General features: G+C 44.9%; 1 pseudogene; it reads left to right on the top strand.

The window, feature by feature from the left end:
* The first annotated feature begins 323 nt into the window (after positions 1 to 323).
* Positions 324 to 11,843, top strand: LOC104124791 (annotated as a pseudogene).
* The last annotated feature ends 11,491 nt before the right edge of the window (positions 11,844 to 23,334 follow it).

Here is a 23,334-nt window from a genome sequence, read left to right as displayed (position 1 = left end):
AGGAATGCCTGCTCTGGAAAAAAATTGCATTGTCATTGTGTAGATATTTCTTTGGGGAGCTGTATATAGGTCCTGCTATGGTGTGGTCCTGCTAATACAGTTGTCTTTTAACTGGGGAGATTTATAAAGGGTTGAGAATGATCAAGAACTGTGCATGTTGACCATGGGTGGTTGTTGTTTTTTTTAACACCGGCAAGTTCAACAGCCTGGAGCAGCTGTGCATCAACTTCACCAATGAGAAACTGCAACAGTTCTTCAACCACCACATGTTCGTGCTGGAGCAGGAGGAGTACAAGAAGGAAGGAATCGAATGGACATTCATTGACTTTGGGATGGACCTGGCTGCCTGCATTGAGCTCATTGAGAAGGTACCTTTTTAATTCAAAATATCTTGGTTTTTTTCAGGACCTCATTGTTTTAGATTGCAAAGGGTTAAATGCTGTTAAAAAAAAAAAAAAAAGGTCTCTTCCATGGTTAGTTTCATGCATTCAGTTTTAGTTGTTGAAATATCTCTCCATCTGTACTATTGCTCATTATGCACTAGAGATATTACAAAGTCCACAGATAACTATGGAAGTAATTCCTCACACACCTTCTGTGTGTGAAAGGTACCTCCACTTGCTCCATTAGAGGATTTAAACAAAAACCAAAAAACCACAGAGCAGCTCCTGAAGTAAAATCAAAATATTTTCTTTAGGTTCTGGAATAAAATTATCTGGACAATACATTTTTTTCTAGATGGTTCATAGTAAACCTAAGCACAGGCCAATACAGTCAGTGGCTGACCTCTGCGTGCAAGGAACTGAAAGAGAATTCTTGTAGGTCCGTGCAATTTAGGGAGTTGATTAAGAGTACAGACACTGAAGTAAATAAACAATGGACACATTTGGGAAAGACATTCTTAAATATAATCTTTCTCCTCCTGATTTTTTTAACATGAGTTTTGGCATCAAAATAAATCCTGAATCACCATGCAAAGTGTGAGTCAAGCAGGTGAATCTTTTAAAATGACTATTTAGAAAGAAACTTGCTTCATGGCAAGGGTAGGGGTTTGTTTCTCAGCCTCCTGTCTTTTACTACATTCCTTTTAAGACCAAGTTGTGATCATATTATTCTACAGGCATTCACTCTTTTTTTGTTGTACTGTCTTTCAGCCCATGGGCATCTTCTCCATCCTGGAAGAGGAGTGCATGTTCCCCAAGGCAACTGACACCTCTTTCAAGAACAAGCTCTATGATCAGCATCTGGGCAAGTCCAGCAACTTCCAGAAGCCCAAGCCTGCCAAAGGCAAGGCTGAGGCCCACTTCTCCCTGGTGCACTATGCTGGTACAGTGGACTACAACATCTCTGGCTGGCTTGAGAAGAACAAGGACCCCCTGAACGAAACTGTCATTGGGTTATACCAAAAATCATCTGTAAAGACACTGGCCTTACTCTTTGCCACCTATGGTGGAGCAGAAACAGGTTAGTTTTCTAAAATCCTCTTTTTCCAAAACTCATGATATGTAAACATGTGATAAAAAGATTGAAAAATTCTTTTTTTTTTTGAAGAGGCTAGTGGTGGTGGTTCTGGTGGTGGTAAGAAGGGTGGGAAGAAGAAGGGTTCTTCTTTCCAGACTGTCTCAGCTCTTTTCCGGGTAAAGTATGAATTTCATTATCTGTAAAGTGACATTAGCATAGTTTCAATTCTGAACTATCTAAACTGTTCTTGTCATGACCTTGGTTTTAATATGAAACAATAATAATTATGAAGTGAACGTAATTTATTCACTGCCTTTTCCTAGTAATTATTGTTCACATTTGGGATTTCTTTCAAGCAGTCTTCAGCTGAGCCCCCAAAATTTCTTTTAAAAGTTCACTTACATCTTTGTGAAAAACATTTTTCAGAATCTGGGTTGTATTATCGCTATTAATCCTATAAAGGCTTTAAAAAATATCTTTATATTCTAGTGTTTTAGTTCCTACAGATTAAGGTGCAGAATTTTAAACTTTTTTTTAATGACAATACCTAGGTATATAGAAGGTTTGATTAAATCTATATTTTGAATTTGAAAGCTTATTCCTCCTAAGATTCACTATATTAGTTCCTTGGCATCTAGATACAGAGCATACAGAAGCAAATTCTTTTAATATATGCTGTTTCACATGATCCCACAGGAGAACCTAAACAAACTGATGACCAATCTACGGAGCACCCACCCCCATTTTGTCCGTTGCATCATCCCAAATGAAACAAAAACACCTGGTAAGATGCTTAAGCAGAAAGAGAACTTCCTCCAATAAATCTCTGCCCCTCCACACTGGGAACTGTGGTATTCATTTATGCTCTGAATTGCTAGGCGCCATGGAGCATGAACTGGTGCTGCACCAGCTGCGGTGCAACGGTGTGCTGGAAGGCATCAGAATTTGCAGGAAAGGTTTTCCCAGCAGAGTCCTCTATGCTGACTTCAAACAGAGGTAAGAGCACTGCACCTCTCGGCATCCTTAAAAGCAATGTTGGTGAATTCATAGAGGTTCATTCAGGCTGGGCTCTGTTGTCAAAAATAGCTACATATGAGCTGGTGGAGTTCAGTAGCTAGTGTGCGTTGGCTGGGGTAAAGCAGCCTTAACATCTTCTTTCTCTTTTCACAGATACAAGGTGCTTAATGCCAGTGCTATCCCAGAGGGACAGTTCATCGATAGCAAGAAGGCTTCCGAGAAGCTTCTTGGGTCAATCGATGTGGACCACACCCAGTACAAATTTGGGCACACCAAGGTACAAACCCTCCTTGACTCACTCTCTGTATGCTTGTGCTTTGCTGTACCTGCCAGTGATGTGCTGCAATGTTCCCTTTCTCAAGGTGTTCTTCAAAGCTGGGCTGTTAGGACTCCTGGAGGAGATGAGGGATGAAAAGCTGGCACAGCTCATCACCCGCACACAGGCCAGGTGCAGGGGCTTCCTGATGAGAGTGGAGTACCAGAGAATGGTGGAGAGGAGGTAGACATTCCTCACCTTCAGTTAAAGTAGCTGTACTAGGGGGAAGTGTTAACACTCATCATACTGAAAATATTCAATGTACGTTTTAATTATGCTTCAGGGAGTCCATTTTCTGCATCCAGTACAACATTCGTGCATTCATGAACGTGAAGCACTGGCCCTGGATGAAGCTGTTCTTCAAGATCAAGCCCTTGCTGAAGAGTGCAGAATCTGAGAAGGAGATGGCCAACATGAAGGAAGAGTTTGAGAAAACCAAGGAAGAGCTTGCAAAGTCTGAGGCAAAGAGGAAGGAGTTGGAAGAGAAAATGGTGAAACTGGTGCAGGAAAAAAACGATCTGCAGCTCCAAGTGCAAGCTGTGAGTAATGTTATTTTAATATTATTTATAGGGGAAATAAGTAAATAGAATCTAACTCTTCTTTCATGCTACAGAAATCCCAAATTGCACACTAAACTGCAAAATATTTTAAGCTGAATACCAGGAAACTAAAGATAAAATTCATGTCACATTTTTTCCCTACTCAGTCTCCCTATTATGAAGTGGAGTTTAACCTAAAGAATGACTTTTAAATCTTAATGCCTACATGTACTCCTCTCTACATGAGTTCATGACATAAAGCCTCATTACCATCACTGTGGTGTATTTAGTGGAGTGGGGAGAGTCATTCTGTTGACCAACAACTCTGCCTTAATTCAGCTGTTGAAATGAAGAGCCTAGCACTATTTCATATGGCAAATCCCACCTGAGCTCTCGCAGGTCCAGAACATAGCAATCCCCACTACAACCCAAGCGCCATGTTGTATGTGTGCCTCCAATACCATTTCACCTCTCGGAAATTTAGGGAGCATTTAGGCAATATCCTTGAGTTGAAGTGTCTATTTCAGGGGAAGATGAACCTTGTTCTAGTGTCCACTGACAGTTTTGGCTTGGTATAAATATATTAATGCCAGTTTCAAATATTTTCTCAGTGGTGGAATTATTTACATTTCTCAATATTTCCAAATAAATTAGAATATGGTACATTATAAAATACAAACACTTTCTAAAGGAGGAAAATGAAACCTCAGTCAAATCCAACTAACCCACTGACATACCGGAAATAAACATGGTGAAACGTAATGGAGTTATAGACTGTATCTGATGATGAAAAAGGTCAGAAAAAAAACCCTGAACAAAAAATTATTCTAAATTTGTAATTTGTAATGTAATTGTACAGTAACATTTTCCCAAAAAGTAATACCAGAGACCTTATTGACACACATCAGTTCCTTCAGCATTAAATAACCTTTCCTGTATTCTCCTACCAGGAAGCTGATGCTTTAGCTGATGCTGAGGAAAGATGTGACCAGCTCATCAAAACCAAAATCCAACTGGAAGCCAAAATTAAGGAGGTGACTGAAAGGGCTGAGGATGAGGAGGAAATTAATGCTGAGCTGACAGCCAAGAAGAGGAAACTGGAGGATGAATGTTCAGAGCTGAAGAAAGATATCGATGACCTCGAGTTAACATTGGCCAAAGTGGAGAAGGAAAAGCATGCCACTGAAAACAAGGTACAAAAATGGGGAGTCACATAAAGGGCCAAAACATCAGTGACTCTCCGAGTTATAGGCAGCTACCGTAAGACATTTTGGATTTGGAAAATTTTGAGCTGGGCCTTGCCTGAGCATCCAAAGGATAAATGAAACCTTGGAATAACACTGCAAAGGCAAAATGTCACCACAACAGCAGAAAAGTTTCTACCAAATTTTAAAACTTGCTCATATTTGTAGGTGAAAAACCTCACAGAGGAGATGGCAGGACTGGATGAGACCATTGCCAAGTTGACAAAAGAGAAGAAAGCCCTCCAAGAGGCCCATCAGCAGACACTGGATGACCTGCAGGCAGAAGAGGACAAAGTCAATACTCTGACCAAAGCTAAGACCAAGCTGGAGCAGCAAGTGGACGATGTAAGCCCCCAGGCATCCAGCAAGAACAGGACAGGCATGGCGTTAGACCTGGCTGGCAGGGCACTGATGGTCTTGTTCTTTTTAGCTGGAAGGGTCCCTGGAGCAAGAGAAGAAACTGCGCATGGACCTTGAGAGAGCTAAGAGGAAACTCGAAGGAGACCTCAAGCTGGCCCATGACAGCATCATGGATTTGGAAAATGATAAGCAGCAGCTGGATGAGAAACTGAAGAAGTAAGTACCTCTGTGGGGCACCCGAGTGCTGGGTGGGTGCACTTGTCTTTGTTCTTTGAGCTCTAACCTGGTCTGCTTTGTGCAAAGGAAAGACTTTGAAATCAGCCAGATCCAGAGCAAAATTGAGGATGAGCAAGCCCTGGGCATGCAATTACAGAAGAAGATCAAGGAGCTGCAGGCAAGTCTCTGTTGCTTCCCTTCCACTTTTCAGAAATTCATCAGGTAAGAGGAGGGCCTGGGTGTGAAGGTTCCCTGCTGTTCCCCAGGCTCGTATTGAGGAACTGGAGGAGGAAATTGAGGCAGAGAGAACCTCCTGCGGGATAAAGCCACGGCTGCCGCCCTGCGGAAGAAGCACGCGGACAGCACAGCTGAGCTTGGGGAGCAGATCGACAACCTGCAACGAGTGAAGCAGAAGCTGGAGAAGGAGAAGAGTGAGCTGAAGATGGAGATTGACGACTTGGCCAGTAACATGGACTCTGTCTCCAAAGCCAAGGTATTCAAAAACATATTGAAAACTACTTAAAACCACATAATGTTGAAACATACCTTTTAAAAATATGTTCAGGTTGCAGTCTGATCTTTGTCTTTCTGTGGCACTGTATTTCTGACCTTCTAGCACAAATGAGCATTATATAGCTTGCACTTCGTTTCACATTTTCTGATGAGAATCATGCTGTTCAGAATAAGAAGGAGTCAAGATAATAATCTTTCATTTTCTGTAATCTCCACAGGCAAATCTGGAGAAGATGTGCCGCACACTGGAAGACCAGCTGAGTGAGATTAAGACAAAAGAAGAAGAACATCAGCGTATGATCAATGACCTCAGTGCTCAAAGAGCTCGTCTGCAGACAGAATCAGGTGAGAGAGCCTCCTCTGTGCTGTGGAATGGGAGAGCATCCAAAAGCAGGTTTTTTGCATCATAAATGACAACGAATATAATTCCTTTCTGTGTGCTTTTCCAGGTGAATATTCTCGCCAGCTGGAGGAGAAGGATGCTCTAATTTCTCAGCTGTCAAGAGGCAAGCAGGCTTTCACCCAACAGATTGAGGAACTCAAGAGGCACTTAGAAGAAGAGATAAAGGTGATGACTTTTCCTACAGCTGGCCATTGAAAACACTTCACACTGCCTAGTGGGATCAAGGTTGGGTTAGCATAAGCCATACTGGGAGAAGATTTTAATTTCTGTGGGGAGTGTGATTAGTAGGTTTTTTTCCTCCAGGTTTACATCTGCCTTCACTGCAAACACCTACACCCTCCCAGCAGTCATGTTCACAGTGTTATATTAATTCATTGGAAGAGATTTCCATTATTACCATTCCTTGTCCCAATACTACTCTCTACCTAGGCCAAGAATGCCCTCGCCCATGCCCTGCAGTCTGCTCGCCACGACTGTGACTTGCTGCGGGAGCAATATGAGGAGGAGCAGGAAGCCAAGGGTGAGCTGCAGCGTGCCCTGTCCAAGGCCAACAGTGAAGTGGCCCAGTGGAGAACCAAATATGAGACGGACGCTATCCAACGCACAGAGGAGCTGGAGGAGGCCAAGTATGTGGGGAAAGCAAGGAAGACAAAACAAGGGGTAGACTAACACAGGAAATTTGAAGACACAACTGCGATATTATCCTAAAAAGTTAAAGTTGTGCTTTGGGCAAGGGTAAGGGCTGAGGTAAAGTAAATCCTCCAAAGGGTGTGGTCTAGGAAATGTAGAGGACCCAGAGAATGTTACAGAAAACCCATGGAAGGGAGACACAGAAGGCACACTGGTTTTTCAAGCCTGGGAATCAGAACTGGGAAAACAATGGGAGAGGACTTGAACTGTCTGTGCATATAATACATGCTCAATGAAGTGACAAAAGATACTGTTTTCAAAAGCCCATCAGCTACACACCACAGCCGCCCCTTTGCTCTCAAACCATGAGCTGTGCTTATGCTCTCCCAGGAAGAAGCTGGCACAGCGCCTGCAGGATGCAGAGGAACACGTTGAAGCCGTCAATGCCAAATGTGCCTCCCTGGAAAAGACAAAGCAGAGGCTGCAGAATGAAGTGGAGGACCTGATGATTGACGTGGAGAGATCGAATGCTGCCTGCGCAGCTCTGGATAAGAAGCAGAAGAACTTTGACAAGGTCTTCTGGGCTCCAGACCTGGGGCTCATGGGCAGAGCTTCCCCTCCTGGTTGCCACATCCATACTCACGCCCCGTTTCTCTTCAGATCCTGGCAGAGTGGAAGCAGAAGTATGAGGAAACGCAGGCTGAGCTGGAAGCCTCCCAGAAGGAGTCTCGTTCTCTCAGCACGGAGCTGTTTAAGATGAAGAACGCCTATGAGGAGTCCTTGGATCACCTGGAAACGCTGAAGCGTGAGAACAAGAACTTGCAGCGTAAGTCCCTGGCCCTCTGCTCCTGGCAGGGCCTTCTCACTCCCCACCGCTCACCACCACTCCACATGGGTCTGTGCCTGAAGGTCTGCAAAGACGCCTGGCACCCTGCTGTGGCAGGGCCCTTCCCATTTGGCTGTGCGCCTGACCATGCCGCTGTTCTTTGTTCCCACAGAGGAGATTGCTGACCTCACGGAGCAGATTGCCGAGGGAGGAAAGGCGATCCATGAGCTGGAGAAAGTCAAGAAGCAGATTGAGCAGGAGAAATCGGAAATCCAGGCTGCTCTGGAGGAAGCTGAGGTACATGCCCATAATTACTGTTTTCCAGAGAGGGGTACTGAGGAGCAGTGTGAGAGAGAAAAGCTTGGGACTGTCAAGGAAAGTCAAGGCCTCAGTTTTCACATCATCCAGAGAAAAATAGTCCCAGGAATGAAGCCCTGCGGCTGAAGAAGAAGATGGAGGGAGACCTGAATGAAATGGAGATCCAGCTGAGCCATGCCAACCGCGTGGCTGCAGAGGCACAGAAGAACCTGAGAAACACACAGGCAGTGCTTAAGGTATGTTAGGCTAAGGATATGCACACAGGTGCCTAGCTTGTCTAATATCATATAATCATTGGATCATAGAACAGTTTAGGTTGAAATAGACCTTCATTGACCATCTAGTCCAGCTCCTCTGCCATCAGAAAGGACACCTTTCAGTAGCTTAGACTGGTCAAAACCCTGTCCAGCCTGATCTTGGACACTTCCGATGGTGGGGCATCCACAATGTCCTGATACTGGATACCAGAGAGAAGATATCAGCACCTACCTATTCACTTCCCCTCCTCAGGAAGCTGTAGAGTGCAATGAGGTTGCCCCTCTGCATCTTTCTCTGCAAATTAAACAAATCCCATGTCCTTGTCCTCAGCTGCTCCACAGAAGACATGCCTCCCAGCACTTTCACCAGCTTTGTAGCCCTCCTTTAGATGCATTTAAGTGCTTTAACATCCTTTTTAAGTTGTGGGGCCCAGAACTGCACACAACCTTCAAGGTGAGGCCACACCAAAGCTTAATGCAACAAGGATTCAGCTCCAACTGTGCCTTAGCTTTTCTTATCCTAACCCTATACATCCAGGCAGCATGACTATATTCTTCCCAGGACACACCTTTGGTTCCACTGCCTATGCATTTCCTTCTTACACTTCAGTTTGACCAGGATGTCCTTACTCAGCCATGCTGTTTTCTTGCCTTCCTTGCCTGATTGCTTACACATGGGAAGTGAGAGCTCTTGCACTCTAAGAAAAATGTTCTTAAAGAGCTGCAAACTCTTTTCTGCTCCTTTATCCCTGAGGACAGGTTCCCAAGGGATCCCACCCAGTAATTCCTTAAACAACTGAAAATCCGCTCTCCTAAAATTCAGTATCTTGACCATACTCTTCACCTGGCCCGTATCCCTCAAGATTGTGAATACCATCAGGGCATGATCACTGCATCCCAGGCTGACACCAGTCTTGACATCTCTAATTAGATCCTCTGTGTTGGTAAGAAACAGGTCCAGTAACGCTCCTCCTCCCATTGAGCTGTCTATCCCCTGGATGAAGTTATTATCTTTGATTCACTCCAGGAGTCTCCTGGATTGCTTACAGCTTGCTATGCTGCTTTTTCAGCAGATGTCAGGGTGATTGAATTCCCCCAGCAGGATCAGTGCCTGCAAGCATGATGCCTCCCATACTTGAAGGAACAGCACTTTGTCAACAGGCTCCCCTTGGTCAGGTGGCCTCTAATAAAACACCAGAAAGGAGGTTTCCTTTGTTGGCTTGGCCTCTAATTTTTACTCATAAGCTCTCAGCCTGGCTTTCCTGGATCCTGTCAGTTACTTATGTGTCTAGATTTTCCAACCCCAGAGCATTGTGTCAGTTATGTAGGGGCGCTTCAGAGGATGGGGAAAGATTCTCTCTTCTGCCAAAAGCAGGGACAAAGGTCCAGTTTCCTTCATCTTGTAAGTCACTTGAGTCAGTCATCTAGAGTCTGAACTCAGGCTTGCCTTCCTTTGCACAGCCTCAAATTTAGTCAGAGCTGTCACTCTATAAATATATATGTTATCCTGACATTATTAGATTGGTAGTATTTCCCATTGCGCAACAGTGCTGTGCTGCTTTATAATTTCTCTTTCTAGGACACCCAGATACACTTGGACGATGCTCTCAGGTCACAGGAGGACCTGAAGGAGCAAGTGGCCATGGTGGAGCGCAGAGCAAACCTGTTGCAGGCTGAAATTGAGGAGCTACGGGCAGCCCTGGAGCAGACAGAGCGGTCAAGGAAAGTGGCTGAGCAGGAACTGATGGATGCAAGCGAGAGAGTTCAGCCCCTCCACACCCAGGTTAGATTCATGAGATTCAAAATCTCAAGAGATATTTTTATTCCCTATCCATATTTTTCATCTGAGTAAATTCTTGAATCATCTCTTGTAATAAAAAGCTTAACCTGGACCAGAATTATTACCCTTGTATAAAGAACTGAATAGTTAAATGAGAAGGATTGCATTAAGAAGAGGCAGAAGTGCTTCTTAAAATTTTAAGAACTTTCCACTGTCTAGCTGTGTATGACCTGACAGGATGCATCATTTGAAGGAGGATGCTAATATTAGATATATAGAAGATAACGTTAAATTTAAGCAGTAAATTTCTAAAATAGGTGCTCTGTTTTGGAACTAACTAGACAATATTTTTTGTTGTTCAACAGAACACGAGCTTGATCAACACCAAGAAGAAGCTGGAAACAGACATTTCCCAAATTCAGAGTGAAATGGAGGACACAATCCAGGAAGCCCGCAATGCTGAGGAGAAGGCCAAGAAAGCCATCACGGATGTGAGTCGGGGGCTCCTTTCACTGCTTAAGATGAGTGCCTTCTCCCCAGACAGCCTCCAGACCCCAAATGCCTTTGACCCGTTGCTCTCCTCAGGCAGCCATGATGGCAGAAGAGCTGAAGAAGGAGCAGGACACCAGCGCCCACCTGGAGAGGATGAAGAAGAACCTGGACCAGACGGTGAAGGACCTGCAGCACCGTCTGGATGAGGCCGAGCAGTTGGCTCTGAAGGGAGGCAAGAAGCAAATCCAGAAGCTGGAGGCCAGAGTGCGTAGGGCTGGTATTCGTGCACGAGTGAGCACGTCACGTAAGTAACCACCAGGGAAGCTCCAAAGATGGGCCTCTCATTGCAGGTGCGAGAGCTGGAAGGGGAGGTTGATGCTGAGCAGAAGCGCAGCGCTGAAGCCGTGAAGGGTGTGCGCAAGTATGAGAGGAGGGTGAAGGAGCTGACCTACCAGGTAAGGCCGGAGGCCTCCTTGGGCTGACAGAGTTTTCCCACAGCAAGTCAAATCTTGCAGACAGCATCCCCAAGGGGAATTGTTAAGCTCAGCTGGTGGGGAGAAACCAATAATTCACTCTCTTCCCCGCTTACCCACCACTCCAGTCTGAGGAAGACCGGAAGAATATTCTCAGGCTGCAGGATCTGGTGGACAAGCTGCAAATGAAGGTGAAATCCTACAAGAGACAAGCTGAGGAGGCTGTAAGTATGGCTTGGAGCACGGGCAAGAGCAGCCTTCCATCGGGGCAGCACGCTCATTGAGATGAGTATGGATACCAGGAAAGGGGCATGACAGAAACTCCCAAGACACAACGGTCTTGGCCACGCCACTTTGCTATTGTGTCATGAGGCCTCGCTGAGTTGTGGGCACCCTACAGCAGTCGGGGATGAACTCAGGGAAGTTCTGCAGCCTGTTTTATACAGGAGGTCAGACTAAACAAACCTGGGGGCCACACCCACAGGCTGAGAAGTTCAAGCAGCTCTGCTAGTAATCAAGAGCAGGTGGCTTCAGGGTCTCTTCCTTAACCTGGTGAATCACACTGATAGTTGGGCAGCTAGCAGTGGGAGAATAAGTACACAAACGACAAATCCAAGTGACAAAAGAGCTCCTTGAGAGTGGCTCAGTATTGGTGAAGCTTTTCAGAGTGGGGTCCAGAATAAGGGAGGATGAGGAGGTCTGTGTGAGGCCTATGCGTAAGGAGCGGGGTAGTGGTTTGTGCCTTCTCCCAGGGAAGAGCTGCAGCCCCGCAAGGCTGGGGCGCAGGAGGAGTGAAACCCCTGCCCTGAGCTCCTCACTGATGACTCCCTCTCCCCGCACAGGAGGAGCTGTCTAATGTCAACCTCTCCAAGTTCCGCAAGATCCAGCACGAGCTGGAGGAAGCTGAGGAGCGGGCTGACATTGCAGAGTCGCAGGTCAACAAGCTCCGAGTGAAGAGTCGGGAGTTTCACAGCACGAAGATAGGAGAGGAAGAGTGAGGATGTTGTGAGGCAGCAAAGTGACCTGAGGGCTGCACAAAATGTGAACCTCTTGGTCACTTTCTTCTGTAATTAGTCATTGTAACCATGTCAATTTCTAGAGAATAAAGACCATAGATTCCTTTGCTTACACAGCACAGGCAGTGCTTTTGGCTGTTACAGTTCAATTCTGCCATCACGTAATTTTGGGGCATTTTCAAATGAAACATTTTATTTCACCTTAGCCCTTGGATAGCAGTAGCGGTTTAATTATACCATCTGCAGTACTTCTCCACCGTGTCCTATTATGTTACTGGGTAGGGAATGACACTAATTCAATTCTGATACTCGCAAGAGGATCAGGACAAAGGCAGGACGAGTACTTTGTCTGTTCTGACACAATAAAAATGTTTCTGCCTTGGGGAGTCGTCTTTCTACACAGGTGCAGCACATAGAGACTCTCTTTCCTGGTCTCATTCTCACTTTGGCAAGTTGGATTCAGAGGCAAGTTGCCTCACTGAAAAAAGTCTGGAGCCCCAAAAGGCATCTGGGTGCCTCTGAGTCCTCATGGAGGAACTTATGCAAGGAGGTGCTGCCTCCTTTGAACACAGCAAGCAAAGGTCACAAACTCTAGAGAGTGACTTTTTACTGAGCAAAATTAAAGATCAGGCAGAGCATTTTTTATGGGGTAATTTATTAACAATCAGTTCTAAAGCAAAACTAATATGTTTGGATAAGTTTCATTTCAGTTCCTTACATTCTCTGTTAGACGGAATAGCCAATATTAAGACAGAAGGCTCCTGTTGTAAATGAAACAGAGATTGAACAAAGGTGTCAACAAGAGGGCTGACTATGGGATAAACCTCAACCTATGTAACATGTAGAGCCACCAGAACAAGACAGGAACTGCTGCAGTTTTCTGTTACTGAAATATTAATATCAGACTATAATAAGCTTTTGTGCCAAGAAATAGTTTAGACTTAGGTATAAACAGAAAAAAGCTGAAGAAATTACTTTTGTTCATGTAAGATGAGGCTTCAAGTGGGAATAATTCTGAGAACATTACAGCTTTAAAAAAATCACAAAATCTAGCACTTTATAGAGGAAAAAACACATAGATGATAATGCCAAACTGTGTCCTACCTGTATTACTCCTGCAGCAATGGATGAGTTGAAAATAGATACTAACTGCATCGTGGCTGGACAGAGAAGAAACAAATCAACCACACAATGTGTGCTGGTCTGCAGTTTTAAACAAGTGACAGCCTTCACTGCAAGGCAAGAAGCAGTACTCCAAATACAGAATAGCCATTCTGGCAGCGCTGGACCCTGATGCATTGTGTAGCTGCTAAGGGCAGATTCTACAAGCAAATGTCAGGAATGGTGAAGGAGACTTCTCTCTCTCACACTATAGGGACACTTCTGGGTCCCTCAAGGTTCCTGGCTAGCTCTACACCACTGCATTTCCAGGGAGTACTTCAAGAAGCTGTGAGGTTGGTGGGGAAGGGAGCTGGAGTTGTTGGAGGGGAGGTGGGGAAGAGGCAGCACGAAGGAAGCCTTTTGCAGTGACCACAACGGTCAGTGTGTTTGCAGCAACGGCCTTCAGGATTAGGAGGACCTCCTTCTCCCAAGCACCCTGAGGTTTACACCCAAGGAATCCTCCCATGTTATAACTAAATATGGAAGTACTTGCTAGGCAGCAGCTAAATATATTTAACGAAAACATGACACCCTGTTTTGACTCTTGTGTCACTGTAAGTGATGCTCTTGAGAGACAGCATCTTCATGTGTGAAGCTGTGAAATCTGCATCAATGCCAGCGATATCTGGGCACCAGAGAAGAGAAACCACCCCTCTCCACTCTTCCTTCCCACAGTATGCTCCCGTGAAATAGGTGGGATTCTTTCTTTCCAGACAAAACCTTTCTTTCCACACCTTGAAAGGAAGCAAAAGGGGTTTGTTTGTACTAAGCACATATTTTTTCAACTGAGCAAGCAAACAAACTATACCAAAGGCAAAAGCTTAATTACAAAGTCAGTGTATTGCAGCTGTGGCTCAGTAAAAGCGTGGAGAAGTATTTCTAGCTCCGTGGACACTTTTTCAACCTGCTGACTGTCTAGCAAATACCACAACAACTTTGGGGACCGTATTTTGATGTCTAAAACGCCTGTTCCCCTTGGACACTATTACAATGACCACCCAAAACGAGCAACCTGGCCTGACTGTGGAAGAATCATGATGCACTTGAAGCACTTGAAAATGTTGGGGCTCTTCTCTCCCCTGTGAGAAATTATGGCTTGAGAATTTGTTCCTAAATGCTCAACTGATGAAAGGTTCCTTAGATGACAACATCTTGGTCCGATTATCTACTTCAAACTGCATGTGTGGGAAATGGAGAGAAGTGCCACACGTTGCACTGGGCTGACCAGGCTTTGCCACTGGGCATCCTGGAAAGCATGATCGGAGACTTCTTGGAATCAGAGTGGAATATTAATGGGAGGGGTAAGGAAAACTAGTTTCTCCTCACTTTGTGATTTGCTGCCTTAGGTGGAGGACAGGAGTCATTTTGCATTGGCACACTATTTCTGGAGTGAGACTGCTTGTGACCTGATAAGTGCTGATGCAAAGGTAACTGATCTTGGGAAAAACCATGATTACCATCAGATAGTTCTTGTCAATAACTTGTCATAATAATGTTCATTACTGCTCTTCTCCAAGCACTTCCAAGCCATACACTCAGGACCCAGAAACATTGCCTTGACCAAAAAGTGCTTTCCTCCCCAATGACAGAAAAGGAGAGGAACAGAGACTGAAAGAGAGAAAGCAAGATCAAAGTAAAGGAGGGAAAGGGAGAGGGAAAGGGAGGAAGAAGGGAGAGGGAGGTGGAGAGGAGAAGGGAGAGGGAAAGGAAGAGGGAGAAGGAGAGGGAGAGAAGGGAACAAGGCGAGAGAGACAGCAATGGAGAAAGCAAAAGGTGAGAAAGGGAGAGGAAGGAAGGAAGGAAGGAAGGAAGGAAGGAAGGAAGGAAGGAAGGAAGGAAGGAAGGAAGGAAGGAAGGAAGGAAGGAAGGAAGGAAGGAAGGAAGGAAGGAAGGAAGGAAGGAAGGAAGGAAGGAAGGAAGGAAGGAAGGAAGGAAGGAAGGAAGGAAGGAAGGAAGGAAGGAAGGAAGGAAGGAAGGAAGGAAGGAAGGAAGGAAGGAAGGAAGGAAAAAAGAAAAAAGAAAACAGAAAAAAGGAAAGAAAGGAAGACAAAAACCAAATTAACATCATCTATCTTTTGGTGCCTAACCCTGGACTTCAACTCTGCTACTTTTGATCATCTGTGAGAGCATTTGCTAGTTACAACATCATCCCCCTTCAAGCACTTGGGTCACGGTGCAGGTAGCAAGGTGCAGTGGCCAGAGGTGTGATAAGAAGAAGAAAGGGATGCAGGGAATTCATTTGGGAGCGACTGTAACAGCCATACCTACACTCCAGTAGGGAGATCCCCACTGCTCCTGTGAACCCACTCTCCATCCACCCATTTCATGCCCATTGCCTTAGTCCCCTAATGCCCATCTCACTGGGTAAAAGTGCCTTGGGAAACAGACCCATTTTCTGAATCTCTGCTGTGTCCTGGCACAGCAGGAGGGGCGGGCAGGGAGGCTCTGTCTGGTGCCTCCTCACAGCCCAAGTGCTTGTGAGCAATGGTGCCAAAATAAATGGTTGAAAACATTGAAGAGAGGTGCACCTTGGGAAAGCAGAGGTACTGGTGAGGACTGGGAGGGCAGGTAGAGTGTGGGACACTCCTGGGAGAGCTGGGAGAGTAAGAGCACACTGAGCCCTGCATGAGATGCTGTTTTACAAGCAGGTAACTCTTTCAGATACAGTTAATGTGAATGTGACCTTCATGCAAACAACTATGAAGTCTAGAGCAGTGAGGCCCATGGTCCTTCTCCTCACAGCTCCAACTTGCTTACAGCATTGCAGGACGACTACACTGAATCCCAGACAATAGGCTGCAAGCTAAGAAAGAATTGTAATTCACATTTTAATGAAGGAAAATCTGATCCTGGGCTGCATCCATAAAGGCATTACTAGCAGTTAGAGATGTGATCATCCCACTCTACACTTGTCAGGCCGCACATGGAGTACTGTGTCTAGTTCTGATCACCACAATTCAAGAAAGACATGGACAGACTGGAGAGGGTCCAAAGGAGGACCATAAAGATGATCAAAGTTCTGGAGCTCCTGCCCTTTGAGGAAAGAACAAAGGAGTTAGGTCTTTTCTCCCTGGAGAAGAGATGGCTTGGGGGGGGACCTCATCACAATTTTCTAGTACCTCAAGGGTGCCACAAAGAGGACAGAGGCTGTCCTCTCACAAGGAGCCACAAGGAGAGGGCAAAGGGTAATGCGTTCAAGTTGCACTGAGAGAGGTTTCACCTTGATACAAAAAATAAATTCTTGCAGTGAGAACATTCAGCGGAGTGATGTCCCCAGGGAAATGGCTGGAGTCCCCATCACTGGAGGTGTCCATGATGTGACTGGACAGGGCGCTAGATAATCTCATCTAGGCTCCCTTTCCCATGAAAGGCTGGGCCAGATGATCTGTCAAGGTCCTTTCCAACCTGGCTTGTTCTATGATTCTATGATTTTTGAGATTTTTCATAAAGAAGGTTCTGAAGATGAAATGTCTATATAACTTCCATTTATATCCTCAAAAGAGTCAGGTTCGAAAATGAGGCTGATATACTTCCATAGAAAGATCTTCAAGTTTCTACCATAGATGAATAATAACTCTTTTTTTTCTTTCTTTTCTTCTCTCACTACAAGTCGGTTGTTTCCTCTTTCTAATATGGAGCTCTGAACACTGATTTCTGTCATTTTTGCTTCACTCTCCAACACCTCAGACATTTCCAAACATCCTCTTCTTCCCATCAACTTCTCAGTCTTTCCCCCCTACCCATCTTCTGTGTATCAGGAGCTCCAGTGTGTGGTAGAAAAACTCTCCTCTATATTACCCTCACCTTATTTAAAATGCTGCTCAGATGTCATCCTCTCAGGTTTGCTGTGATGGTAGGAGGAGGATAATTAACTAACTTTGATACACTTTCAAGAACTGCTTATCCTAACATCCCAGGTTTTTGCCTTCCTGTCCACTGCTCAATGAAATGATACCTTCCACTTAACTGCAGATTATCTGTCACTGTAGCTTTTCAGGAAGACGCTTGGAATCCACACTGAAAAAGGATGGCATCACCTTTACAAAAATGTGATTTCTGACATTCCATACCAGGAGAAGTAACCACTTTGATTTCCATGAATTGAAGCAAGATCACAAGTATACCGAGCACTAAGAAAAGAGTGACAGAACTTGGAGAGAGAAAAGCCAGCCAAAAAACCCCACCAGCAACTCCCCCCAACCTTCACCAGCAGCACTATCCTGGGGCTTATGCGCTAGAACCATGGATTTTAGCTTGCATCTCTCACAGCCCGTGCAATCAACATTCTGAACCACTTTTCATCCTAGAAGATTCATTCAAGTCCCTCATTAGTTATGATCATTAACAACTTTCTTCCAGAGGTCAGTTCATGTTTCCCACTTCTTTTTTTCTGCACCAGCATGGAATTCTCTATTAAGGATGCCAGAGAAGTTCTCTCAGACACATTTCCTTACCAAGCAACACATCATACCAGCCACAGTATGACACACAAACAGCCTGCAAGAAATAAAAAAGGATTCCCTCTCTTTAATTTAATCTGACCTAATTCTTAATGATTTTTATATGCAAAGTATGTCCTTACCATCGCCACAGTCCAGCACTCAGCTGCATCTTAGCAGAAGGGTAAGGATGAGTTTTGCTCTAGTAGATTAGAGCACTGGCATTTCTTTTCGGCTTGTGCTAACATTCCTGGGAGCTCTCGTTTTACACAGAGGGCAGCAGAAATGCTGTTGCAGCAGAGGCTGGGTTTTCCCTGTCAGACAGTTAATTGGGGTCCATGGGGCGCACCGATGCCTCCAGCATGCCCTGCTCATACTGAGACCATAACTGACAACAGCACTTGCAAGCTGCAAATCCCATGGGGAACACTTTTGAATAAAATAATTTGGTGTATCAGATAATCCAGAGGTATAAAACTCAATTTAACTGGAAATGTTGCTGTATTGTCTGTGTTATCCGTGAGCTTTTAATGTCCCTTATTACATAGCAGACACTCTGCATGTCTGAGTGTTTCAGGGTTTGCTACATTTGTGAATTTCAATATTTAACCTTGAAAGTGACAAAAACTGTCACTGAAGAGTGATCCCATTAACTGTATCACTGGGACTAATCTGTTCCAATGTGAGAAAAGGTTCTAAAAGATGATCCAAATGGTCTCGTCTCGAGCATCAATATATGTCTATATATTTGTATGTCTATTATAAGCACTTCATAAACAGAAGGTCTGCATGAGAGAATGCATAAGAAACAGCAACAACTGAAGTAGAAAAAGAGCACTGAAGGAAAACAAGCAGAAAAGCTAAACAATTTGAGCTGGTTTTGCTTCAGAAGGGAGGAAGTTTTCAGAAAGAACATCTATTAATAGAGTAAAATATGAGGAGCCCTGTTAACTTAAGCTCACTGTTGGATACTTCAGGTTGGAGGGGAAAATAATGTATTGAACAGTAACACATCTGTTGCAGCAAATTTTGTATAGCTGGGAATATTTTAAAAAAATGAAAACAAAAAGATTGAATTGTTGCAGAAGTGACCTGCTGTTTAAATCATTAGTACCAGAGGAATATTAGACTGTGATATGAGACTTTTAAAATTTTCCTGATTGTGAGGAAGTAGATCTGTCAGTGTGACATCTGTGCAAGACACATTGGTAGAAACCACGATTAGAACAGAATTTGAAAGCAAAATCCATGTCTCACAATACATTTGACTTCAAGATGATCAACAGGGTCATGAATAAGAATGATCTAGTCAATACAGTATAATGAGATTTTGAAAAGTATGCACATGCTTCTACAAGACATGGGCAAAAGTTGCTTGGACTGGAAAGAAATATTTACCTTGTGAATTAAAAGACAGGACATGTAATGTGGAAATAAATGCTCAGCTGAGGCAGGAAGCCACCAGCAGATGTACACAGAGATATCAGTTAGGACCTGTGAAGTTCAACATATACACAAATGGCCTGGAAAAAAAGGACTTCAAAAAAATTACAAAATCATGGTAAGATCTGCTTGTGATACTAAAATTGCACAGAATGTCATGACAGAGAGTAATTGGATGAGTGTCTAACAGGTCAGCTGAAATTTAGCTTAGTGGCATTTAACATTTATAAAATAATAATTTCCCTACATCCTGAAAAATTGTTTATTCACGAAAAAGATCTCAGTATGTCCTACATCTTTAAAAATTGTTTATTCACGAAAAAGATCTCAGTATGTTTATGATGGTTCTCTGAATTGTCAGCCCAAAAGCAGATCGACAACATGGATGGAAAAATAGGAGGTTTTATGGAAGAGACTGATTACAGATCAGAATATATTGTTATGTCATGGTATGAATCTTTCATGTGCCCAAAGCTTGAATATTGAATTTACTTTTGGTAACCAAGTCCCAAAAAGGGACAGAGAAGGGTCTCAGGTAGTATCAGAAACAGAGAAGTGCTCCTATACAAGGACATCTTCAGATGGAAGAGATGATTGAGGTAGGATTTGATAGACATCTATAAAATCAACAGTTGTGTGGAGAAGGGGAAGATAAATAGTGTCATGTGTAGACATGAAGCAACCAGCAGCAAGCAAACGTAATGCCTCTCTGCATTTCTTTGTCAGCTGCTAGATGAGGGAACAGCACATAAATTTTCCTCTGCCATCTGGCACACATAAAACAGTACCTCACTTGACAGTTCACTGTGCTGAACTGCAGTGCCTCTGGGAGACACAACAGGATGTATCCTGACAGTCTATGGCCTGGCTATGCACCCAGGAGACCATCCTTCAAGCATACAGCCTCCTTAGGGTAGTTACTCAACAGCAACATCTACATTGTCTTTGTACCCAAGAGAGCACATCTTGGGCACAGGAGGATGTGGTGCAGCTTTGGTAACACCACTACTGTGGCTCTTGAGCAATGGCCTCTGGGCATGGTACACTGTCCTACTTCTGCGCATGGGCTGCAAAACACTGTGGTGTGACAAGTGTTCCACAACTCTCTGGATTTCCAAGGCCTTGATCTTTATTGCACACAGTGTGCACATGACTCTTCTGCCACTTAACTCACGAGCACACCAGCATTCACTGTAAAAGGGGCTATTGCCTAAACAAATCCTAGCTTCTGCTTAACACTTTTTGCATCACCTTTCTGCCTGCTTATCTACTTCTTTCCATAGAGACCCAATGATATTGAGGATTTGATACCCACCTTCATGCAGCGGCCTAAGGCCAGGCCAGCAGTGGCGTTAATGGCCTGGTTGCCAACTCAGACATCTCTTAGTAAGGAAAAGTACCAAGCCATGAGACTACAGATCTGCTATGAGCAACACAAGGTATGGAAATGTGAGTTCTCCTCTGGAGCCTAGGAATGTCTTTCACAACAACCTGTGCTGAACTAACTGGATGGGCAAGTTCACCATAAACCTGCTGGTGGCTGACTTCTTGCGGACCACTCTTTTACCTGTGGTCTGTTTGAGTTTGTCAGGAGTTTCACTTAGAAAGGATTCCCCCACTGTGGGATATACTCCTAGATTTGCAGCACTGTTGCTTTGTTCTTGTAAATAAAGGAAAGAACTTTTGTTATCTTTTTTTTATATGGCCTTTGTTCATTACAGAAAATTCATGGACAACGCAACTAGTTAGAATAGCTAGTTCGTGAGAATGATGCTTTGCATTGTCTGATCAACTTCTTCCAGAAATAGGTCAACATTACCTTCCTCCAAGAATGTCTGCAGCCCCTGTAATTGCTGAGTGCCACAGTGTGTGGTGGTGACAGCACACATACCCTCCTTCCCTGAGTCACATGGAGTTACCAAAACAGGCATTGCCCCTTCAACAAGGCTCTCTGTGAATCATGAGAGGATGCAAGTGCTGCCCATTGAAAACTCCTTTTTCTGGAGTGCTTAAAATGCAGTGCTCCTTCTGGGACCTATTGCGGCCATTACAGTGGCCAGGTTGGAGTTCAACATTCTGTGGGGCCAGATGACAAGGTGGGGAGAAGTTTTGTTCTACTGGAACCATACTTTGAGGTGACATTTGCCCAGTGTGAAAGAACCCTCTTTAGAAAGTTACCTTCATTTACCAGGTATTGCATTTCGCTTCATTTTCAATACTTCATAAAATATCAAGGGGTGAAAAAGCACTTAACCACATTTCCAACCTAATTTTTAAAAAGTCTTCAGGAAGGATTTCCAGAGCTGCTTTCTTACACTATGCACACACCATGCCATGGGCTGGAGGAAGGCCTAGGAATGGCAAGGTCTGGGAAAGGAATGACTGTCCAGAGGGTCAGGGAATGTGCTCTGGCCTTTAGCAAGAGCCAATGCTCTGCAATAAGGTCTGCACTACAAGGAAAAGTGGGTGAAAGGCAGTTTGTCAAAGGCAGTCCAAGACAGACTAACCTGCCATCTTCCTCAGGTAAGTCGCCCAACTGTCCAGGCAAAGGAGCTGTGACATTTCTGATCTAGCTGGACTAGAACAGCTGGGCTGTGGAATAAATCCAGCGGGGAAACTGCTGTTAAGGTGGAAAACAGTCAGGTTTTGAGCATTGTGAGGTGTTCCCCTCCCGGACAGCCAGCCTGCTAGCTGACCCCCTTCATCTGGCAGGGCTGCAGGGGCTTTTGCTGCTCAAAATATTCTGGCAGTCTCTGAGATAACAAGTGAATAATGAGCATATTTGGAAAGTTCCTGTGGCTGATCTGGCTGGGAAGGCACAAACCTCACTATTCCTTTTCTGTATGAGCCACATGTGTTACTTGCTTAACTCTGACAAGGAGAAAGCTTGATGGAAAGCAAATTTATCAAAATAAGAAGGAGGGGAACTGACAAATATGGCATGTTTGTGATCAAAGTGTCCAGCCCAATCTGTCCTCAGAGGACTATTGGTAAAAGCCTTTTGCCATAGGCCAACCAGCCTTGTCCATTTGGGACATTTCCCAGGTCCACATGAAGAGAACAAGCGCTCAAGGGGAAAACACAGTAAAATGTAATTTCCCAAGTGAAACTCAGATCCATTTTCAAACAGAGCTCACCCTCAGATTGCAGTGAAGGTAGCAGGGGAGACGAGAGGGCATTTGTTTAAAGGCAGTAGAAGATGTAGAAGGTATTTGCAAGCACTGTTCTACATTGCCACACAGCCTCAGACACCAGCGAGGCTCTCAGCCAGTGCCAGGGAGACATTGATCTGGGCTGGCCTTTGGGCTGACCCAGAGCTACTGCCATGTCCTGACATGCCTGTCACCACCAGCTGACCTGCAGCAGCAAGGCAGGGAGGTACCCCTCGGGGTCAGCACCTGGCAAAGAGGCCATGCCATGGAGAGCCTGGATCCCGGGTGCTGCTGCTCCAGAGCCAGGGCAGGCTCTGGTCCCTGGGAGGGAGGACGCTGCTCTGTGTGCATGGGCAAGCAGGCTGAGCGCTGGCAGCACCAGACACAGCCACCGCTTGTGGCTCTGGGCACAGCAGAGCATGCTGTGCATTCATGGAGTAGGTGTAAAGCTGCTGGAGCGAGGGCTAGCTGGGGCCCTCTTCTTGTCTGGGCAAGGCAGTTTGTGCCACACCCGGTGGTACTGAGTCCAGGCTGCTGTTGGTTTCAATTTGGGCAAGTCTTTGAAGTGAAGTGCACCAGTCAGCAAGCCTAGAGAGGCAACACCCTATCAGATTGCTTTGTAAGGATCTGTCCCATCTGAAAGCGAAGTGGGTGTCTTGTCAGTGCCTCCTGGTCACCGGCCAAGGCCCAGAAGTGAGGAACAGCTCCAGAGGAGGGATGCTATGCTGACACATCATGGAGAGAGGAGGAGCTGAATGACTGGGACTGCTGGCAGGCCTGAGACATGTTCAGTTGCCTTTGGGAGTGTTGGGGGGCCAGCAAAGTGCCGTATCAGACAGAGGCAGGAGCAAGTATGTTGGCATGAATGTGTGGTTAGATATGGTCACCCTGCAGCACATTGCCCTGGGTCTGGAGCTGAGCAGGAGTTTGGTGAACAGTTCCTGTATGGGGTCAGTTGAAGCTCAGTGATGTTTTGTCCCTCCAGTAGGTTTAGCTGAGATTTTAGAGTATTTCTGAGCAGGTGTCATCAGGTTTTTATGCAGTGCCACTACTGCTACATCAGCAGTTTCCAAAAGTCATCTGATGCACTCAGCATCATCTTTGTGAAGCCTACAGCCCTCCCATGACTTCCACTGGTGCTCTGTCTCTCAGACATTCTTGCTGATGAGCTCTCATCTTACCTCAGAACTGATATAGGAGGGTAGTATTTACCCCAGCATCACACAGCTCATGTGGATCAAATACCTAATTATCATTTCAGCTCATTTAGCCATCAGT

The sequence above is a fragment of the Egretta garzetta genome, unplaced genomic scaffold, assembly GCF_000687185.1.
Source record: "Egretta garzetta isolate BGI_Z169 unplaced genomic scaffold, ASM68718v1 scaffold644, whole genome shotgun sequence".
In the NCBI taxonomy this organism is placed as follows: domain Eukaryota; kingdom Metazoa; phylum Chordata; class Aves; order Pelecaniformes; family Ardeidae; genus Egretta; species Egretta garzetta.
Note: the sequence above shows the minus strand (reverse complement) of the source record. Positions and strands in the feature narration are given on the sequence as shown.